The following is an 8,545-nucleotide window of genomic DNA, read 5'->3' as shown; positions in this document are numbered from 1 at the left end:
GCTAATGGTGGTTCTTTGTCAATAGTTGCGCCCTGATTGAGTGTTTAAGTTGGGTTTTCCAAGACCTAGGCCAGGTCTGGTGAGTTAGTTTAAAGTTCCACAGTAAACTGAATACTATATATTGTATACTGTCTGTAATTTGCAAATGTTATATTGGTGTGTTCATATTCCACCCTCCCCCCCCCTTTTTTCTTTCTGTACCCCCCATTTACTTAAAAAATTTCAATAAAAACGATTGATGATAAAAAAAAGTCCTGAGGTTATCATCTCTCAGGATCAAATCCAAATTAAAATGTCACAGCCTTTAACACTCCTTTGGCAATTGTCCTGATTCATGGACCCCAAAAAGAAGTGATAACTATCAGAACCTGGGAGTGGTTTGGTGAATCTGGGCAGGGTTTAGAAGAGACGGGATGGATTTGGGTTGATCGTAGGTAAAACTTTTTTTTTACCCCATATTTGCTTTTGAAAATGCCTTTGATAAAATGATTATTTCAGGGGGTAAATTTACTAAACTGATGGCTTGAAAAAGTGGAGATGTTGTCTATAGCAACCAATCAGATTCTAGCTGTCATTTATTTAGTGCATTCTACAAAATGACAGCTAGAATCTGATTGGTTGCTATAGGCAACATCTCCACTTTTTCAAACCTGCAGTTAAGTAAATATACTCCCAAGTGTTTATTGTCCTTTTTATATATATATATATATATATATATATATATATATATATATATATATATATATATATATATACAGATGGTCTTGTCAGCATATTGCTCCTTGGGTTCTGTGTCTCCTCTGGGTTATAATGAATTGCTTGATTGACCCTCACTAAGACGTTATTGGGAAAATAAAGAAAACATCAGGGCAGCCTTTATTTCATAAATCATAATTTGGGATTTGGTAACCTGTGAGGATTCTACTTCCTCACCATAAAATTAAGATAAGGTGTAAAAGTCTTGTTCCGGAGTGTAAAGTAGGGAGCGCCATTTCAGTGCTGAATTAAGATCTACTTGTTTAATTACGTTATGTATATAGCACATGTCAGTTTAGGAATTTGACATATATCATGGTGCACAGTTTCAAATAATTTGTATAGTGCCTACACAATTCAGAGTTAAAAAGATTTTTTTGAATGGAGGTCTCCTTTAATGTTGATTATGCAAGAGTGCCTATTATCTTATTTTGGTATTAAAAATGGAACAAATTCTAAAATGACTGCCTTTTTGCCATCTCCTCTTGGATGTCTTCACTTTTTTCAAAATTAACATTGACAAAACTGAGCTCATCGTCTTCCCTCCTTCTAGATCTTCATCCCATCTTGATTTCTCTATCGCTGTCAACAACAACACCATCTCATCTGTTCCCCAACTCTGCTGCCTGGGCGTCGTCCTCTCCTTCTCCCTGTCTTATACCCCCCACATTAAAATTCTCACCCAATCCTGTTGTTTCCAACTCGGCCCGTTTTCCTGTCTTTCCCTTCCCAGGATGGCACCAAAACTGTCATCCATGCACTCATCATTTCCCGTATTGACTACTATAACCTTCTTCTCCACGGCCTCCCCTTCTCCCACCTCATCCCCTTTACGTCCATACTCAGTGTGGCTGCAAGACTCTTCTTCCTCTCCCATCGCTCTTCTTCTGCCTCCCCTCTCTGCCTTGTCCTACACTGGCTCCTCTTCCTGTACAGGATCATTTTCAAACTCCACATACTCACCTACAAGGCCCTCTCCAACTCTACTGCCCCATTTATCTCTAACCTCTTCTCCATTCACACTCGATCGCGTTTCCTGTGATAGGTCAATGACTGTTGCCTCTTCTCCACCCTGATCACTTCATCCCACTCCAGAATCCAAGACTTCTCCCGTCCATACCCTAATTTGTGCTCCTTCAATCGGGCACTCAAAACTCCTCTTTTCCTCAAAGCCTACCGGCCATCCACCTAACCTTCTCTCCATGCTTGGATACCTCACCCTCTCTCACCCACCACTCTTGCGATTGATCCCCTCCTCTGACTCCCTTTGTGCCTCCTGTCTGTTAGCCCTCCCTTTTGGATGCAAGTTCTTACCAGCAGGTCCCTCTTCCTTCTTGTATTCTTCTGCTCCTACTGCAATAAACAAACTATGTATTGGAGTGAAGTCTTGGTATTTTTTTGTTTAATGTTTGGTACTGTTTTACCCTGTATGGTCTAATGTCTGTTTCTGTACTGCGCTGCGGAAATTTTGTGGCGCCCTATAAATAAGCACTAATAATAATAATAACTTGTAGTTCAGCTACAGGACCAAAGTTAGCCAACCTCAGAAAATAAAAATAATAGCAATATAATAATAATAATAATAATAATAATAATAATAAAATGTTATTTTATATTATTTATTATTTATATAGCGTTTCTCTCCCATTAAGAATTCAAACACATAACAAATATAAAGTACACATGATATAAAAACATATTTTACACACTGTTAACTAATAATTATAACAAAGGGGAAAGACTGCGATCAATGTGGACTTTAACGTTGTCATGAACCTAAGCTTCTCTTCTAACACACGCCAGCTGAAAATCTGTTTTTCTAATTCTGTACTACGGTGACATGGGATTGAATCAGAAGCTCATCAGGCTATTGTTTAGTGCAATTCCCAGGAACTCAGCATTATTTTTTGTCTTTCCTTTACCAAAACGTAAGGCTATTTCCTTAAAGTTGAATGAGTAATATACTGGACAACCACATCAGCTGAACGAACTGCTGACTATTTTGTTGCTGACAAATACAGCACTCGTTGGGGTCTGTTTTATCAAGGTCAAAAGCAGCAAAATGCTCTATATCCGTCCTTATTCATACAAAATAACAGTTATGTCTATTTTACTTATTTATCATACAGCGATGTCAATTTTTCCTGCATTCCCCTAAAAATATGCATCAACAGAAATAAGAGTTATCAAAGTCAATTCAACAGGTACACTTCAACCTACCTGCGACCAATCCCTGCTGGGAGAATGACAACAAATGGTAATGTTTTAGAAAAATGACAAATTAGGACTATTTTAAATTTAATTCTACTTTAACTTTGGTTTTGTGTTAAATTCAAGAATGTGCCAAGTATGGGCCTGCGACACAAATTATAATTTGTTCTGTCATATGCCTATTTTTATGCCAATGTGAATAATTGTATGTGTAGCCTGTGGAATTAGTGCAGAGGGCAGAATTTCAGATCTTCTGATGGAAGGCTCTGGGCTGATCCCTCATACAGTCCATTTTAAGCACACATGCAAAAGACGCTTTTTATTGTAAGACATAGGGGTATATTTACTAAACTGCAGGTTTGAAAAAGTGGAGATGTTGCCTATAGCAACCAATGAGATTCTAGATGTCATTTTGTAGAATGTACTAAATAAATGATAACTAGAATCTGATTGGTTGCTATAGGCAACATCTCCACTTTTTGAAACCCGCTGTTTAGTAAATCTAGCCCAAAATGTGTATATGGGATTGATGGGGGGAAGATAATGCATTTTCTGGATTGGGGGCAATGAAGGACATGTGTACCGCTAAAGGACTTTCCACATTCATAGATGAGATGGAGATAATGGCCCACCTCTACTAGCAATGAGGTGCCCTTTGCACATGTAGCACACTTTATAGAGCAGAGAAGGGTTCTCAGGAGGCAGCGGGGCCCTTGGCAGGGATGCAGTTCCTGGCGGCATTTCTGTGCTCCCCTCACCTCCGTGGCTCCTAGACATCGTGCCCCCTTCCTACTACCTTTCTAGACGTTCTTTTAGCATGTCTTCCAAGCCCCCCCACCTCCTATTTCTATTGGAGTTCCCCAAGGCTCTGTCCTTGGTCCTCTGCTCTTCTTTCTCTACACCATCTATCTTAGTGAACTTATTCAATTATTTGGCCTCCAATACCACCACTATGCTGATGACACTCAAATATATGTGTCCACCCCTGACCTCTCTCCCACCTTCCTAACCCAGGTATCTATCTGTCTCTCTGCTGTAACCACCTGGATGTCACAGCACTTCCTGAAACTCAACATCCCCAAATCCAAGCTCGTCCGCTATCCTCCTACCAATGTTGCCATCCCTATCAATTTCTCCCAATTGGTTGACAACATCACTCTTACTCCTGTCTTCTAAGCCCCCTGCTTTGGAGTCACCCTTGATTCAGCCCTCAACTTTACCCCTCATATCCAGTCCCTCACCAAATCCTGCCACTTCCTCATCAGTAACATCACGAAAATCCATACCTTCCTCTCTCAGGAAGCAACCAAAATCCTGGTCCACTCACTCATCATTTCTTATCTCGACTATTGCAACCTCCTTCTCACTGGCCTTCCTGACTCTCACATTTCTGACCTTCAATCCATACAGAATGCTGCGGCTAGGATCATCTTCCACTCCCATCGCACCTCTTCCGCTTCTCCTCTGCGTAAATCCCTTTATTGGCTCCCTAGCCTTTCAGAATTCAGCTCAAGCTCCTTACCCTCACATACAAAGCCCTTACCAACACTTCTCCCCTTTACATTTCTGACCTTGTCTTGAGGTACATACCCGCCCAGGCCAGTCTGGACTTCCTCTGACCTCCCACTCAATTCACTTCTCATTACCTCCTCCCATGCTCGCCTCCAAGACTTCTCCCCCAACATTCAGTCCTTCAAACTCTCACTCAAAACTCACCTTTTCAAGCTCGCCTATCCTACCACCTCCTAACCATTTTATCCATCACCTCTTCTTCCTCGTCTGCCAACTCCATTTTCTCCCTATTGTTCCATGTCAGTCTACTTTCTGACTCCCTTGTATAACTATGTGTGAGCCCCCGTAGCACTAGTCCCACTCATCTGTGCTTATTATGTATATTACTTCATCTATTTGTTACTTGCGTCTGTATCCGGCGCTACGGAATCTCTGGCACCTTATAAATAAATAAATAATTATAATAATTGGGTGTATGTTGTGGACTGTTTGTCCCACAGAATGTGGTCTCCACTATCCAGTGACAGAGCTAGCATTCGAAATAAGATGAAGAGAAAACTGGTGTTAAAATAAATTCTATGTATTAACAATATACCCCTTACTATTAAATATGACAATATCTGTATACAGTAACCAATGATAGCAACTGTGAAAGGTGGACAGTGTTCCAATCATAAAAGTCAACCAGAAGTTCCGGTTGTGTGCCACCTATATTCCAGATAGTATCCCACAATGACAAACGCGTTTTGCACACAGCTCTTCCTCAGTGGCTTATGGGAGCATCCACCGGCGGTGCATTATATACTCTAATTGTGCTTTAGTGCAGATATTTTCATACTTAATTTTAAATGAGATATTGCATTTATTGTTAATATTTTTTATTTTATTTTATCACCTTTTTTTTATCTTCTTCTATCTTATTTTTTATTTCAAAATACAGGGAGATTTCGGCTGCCCTGCAGAAGGCAGCAACTAAAGTATATGGTGTACATATGTGGATGAGTGGGACAAGGTTGGTAGACAGTAGTATGGCTAATACTGCAACTGTTATGTGTTCCCAAATTAGCGCTGGAATTGCTTACTGTGGCATTCTCTCTGCCAGGCAGATTTGCTTAACAGTGTTGCCTGTAGATAAAACAACAGTGTAGATACAGACTTGAGCTTCTCAAAATAAACAAAATTGTTTGAGGATAGAATTCTCTGCGGGTCCCAAAACTCAAATTAAGAAGTGACCTTATGGTATTCGGAAACTCTTATTTTACTCAGTCAAAATAGTCATGGGTCATGGACCAAGTTTTGTTTTTATTATAAAGGAAAAAAAATTTCCCCCGAAATTGTATTGACATCATCATCATCATCATCACCATTTATTTATATAGCGCCACTAATTCCGCAGCGCTGTACAGAGAACTCACTCACATCAGTCCCTGCCCCATTGGAGCTTACAGTCTAAATTCCCTAACACACATAAACACACACACACACACACACACACACACACAGACAGAGAGAGAGAGCGACTAGGGTCAATTTTGATAGCAGCCAATTAACCTACCAGTATGTTTTTGGAGTGTGGGAGGAAACCAGAGCACCCGGAGGAAACCCACGCAAACACATCGAAAGCCAAAGAAATTGCAGTGAACTGTACCTAGACCACACAAATCTCTTGTACATCTTTATATCAGGAGTCATTCAATAACACTAATCTACTTTAGTGTAACTCAGTACAAAATATAAAGTAATATAGTACTGAAAAATAACAATGAATCTTTATACAAATCTATGCGTCTTTATTCACTGCAACCCCAATTAACAACGTAGAACAATACAAAACCAAATAAACCCAGGCATTGTAAAATAATTTGCCATAAAACATATTTAATACATTTTCTAAGCCAGATGTACATCAACAGCATTTATATTAATTCTGCCAAATAGTCCTGTTTAATGAGTTTTGATGAATTAATTTGTGGAATGTCTCATGTCATTTATTGAATTATATGGGCACATAACTTTGAAGCAAAGTTGGCAAAGTGCACAGTTGGCTAAACCGCTTAAGATAGGAGAAGGATGATTAAAATTCTGTGGGTTCGAGTTCATCAACATAAATTTCAAGACTTAGATTCACGAGGGGGCTTCACATTACAACCAGGCTTTGGAATTCCTTGAAAGTGTGTCCTCTGGATTAACCATCAATTGAATCATGACTTTTAGTGGTAATTGTATTTTATAACCACCTCCAAAAAAAAAAATCACACTTTCTAACCAAAAAGGAATAATTTGTTAAGTGTGGTTTGTTTATAGACTAAAAGTCCAATTCGGAAGCGATCCCAAGTGATTCATTATTTCCAATAGTGCCGAATCTACTGGTTGCTTTTATTAGAATCATTATTAAATGACTTAAATGTAGAAGTATGTATTTAAATGACTTAAATATAGAAGTATGTATATATATATATAGATTTGACAACTGATGTGGTTAATGTTTCATACAAGTACATAAAAGTTACTTGTATGAAATGTATTAGTTTGATAGAAGCCTCTCATCACTACTATGGGCTCTGCTTAACTTGTAGGTGCTACATCATGTTCTAACACCTGGGGCCTGATTCATTAGTGATCTTATCTGCCGTTTTTTGCTTCTCTTAAGCAAATCCACTCTGTGCATGCTCAGAAAAGGGAGATAAGAAGCAAAATCCACTGCGTAAGTGAAGAATTTCTTAAGTTAAGATAAAAATCCATCTTAACTTCCCTCTTATCTCCCCGTTTTTTCTTAAAATAAGCATCTTAACTTTTGCACAAGAAAAGGGGCCTGATTCATTAAGGATCTTAAATGAAGAGGTATCTTATTTCAGTCTCCTGGACAAAACCATGTTACAATGCAAGGGGTGCAAACTAGTTTTCTGTTTTGCACATAAGTTAAATACTGACTGTTTTTTCATGTTACAATCCACAGCAGTTCTGAGCATGTGCAGAACTTTCTCATTCACACTGAAAGTTTCCTGCTGAGGTCATCAAGAAGCGCCTATTGTCACTATAAAAGGGACCCTCTGTCATATAGGCTTTGCTAGATGATTGTGTTAACAGCCAGCCCAAGTACTTGACACTGACCTCTTGCTTGGGACCCTGCTTTGGATTAATTGGACCTGCCTTTGCCTTAACCCTTTGAAATCCTGTTTGTTGACCTGCTATACCGTGTATTGACCTGGCTTTGGATTCAGCACTCACCCTTGTTTATTGCTTTGGCACCCTGGATTCTAATTTGGCTATTACCGTGTACCGACTAAGGCAAGTGGACTTACTTACTGACATTTACTCACCATTTACTGATATGATTTGCATACTGATCACGCTGCAGTCTATTCCATGGTAGTCTCCTAACTTGACCACTGCTATATATATCCGTACACACATATTGCATTGTGTAGCCCTGGGCATTCAGTCTCCTGATATTAACCCTTTAAGGTTATACTTTCTCCAAGTCTTCTCCGTATTGGCCAAACCGGCTGGGACTCTGGACAGTGACTTTATTCATTTATTTATTATTGTGACATTAAAGCCTTCAGCCTTAGTCACATCTTTCTGTGCCTGAAAACTGTCTACCTGGGACCATCACCTCTACAGACTTATGGATCACTTCCAGCTAAGCTTCATCAGGAGTTCCTCTCTGACCAGCCAACTTCCAGCCTTTGGGGATTCAAACGCCAGAATAAGGTAACATATATTATTATTTATACTGTTATCTTGACAGGATCAGACACCTAAGGGAACAATATCTCATCATCATCCTCCGGGAGATGGAGCAGTAGTCTGGATGGATTCCAATTAGGCCAGACTTTATACAATTTATTTTACATTTGTATGTCAAGGGGTAAATCTAATACATAGGGGTAGCAGCCTTAGGGTTAGATTTACTAAAACTTCTGGGGGGAAAGGTGAAGTTGTTGCCCATGGCAACCAATCCGAATCTGACTCATTTACATGGTACATTCTAGAAAAGGGTGGCTAGAATCTGATTGGTTGCTTTGGGCAGCACCTCCACTTTTACATTTAGTCGTGGTTGGGT

The sequence above is a fragment of the Mixophyes fleayi genome, chromosome 11 (assembly GCF_038048845.1).
Source record: "Mixophyes fleayi isolate aMixFle1 chromosome 11, aMixFle1.hap1, whole genome shotgun sequence".
NCBI classification, from domain to species: domain Eukaryota; kingdom Metazoa; phylum Chordata; class Amphibia; order Anura; family Limnodynastidae; genus Mixophyes; species Mixophyes fleayi.
Note: the sequence above shows the minus strand (reverse complement) of the source record.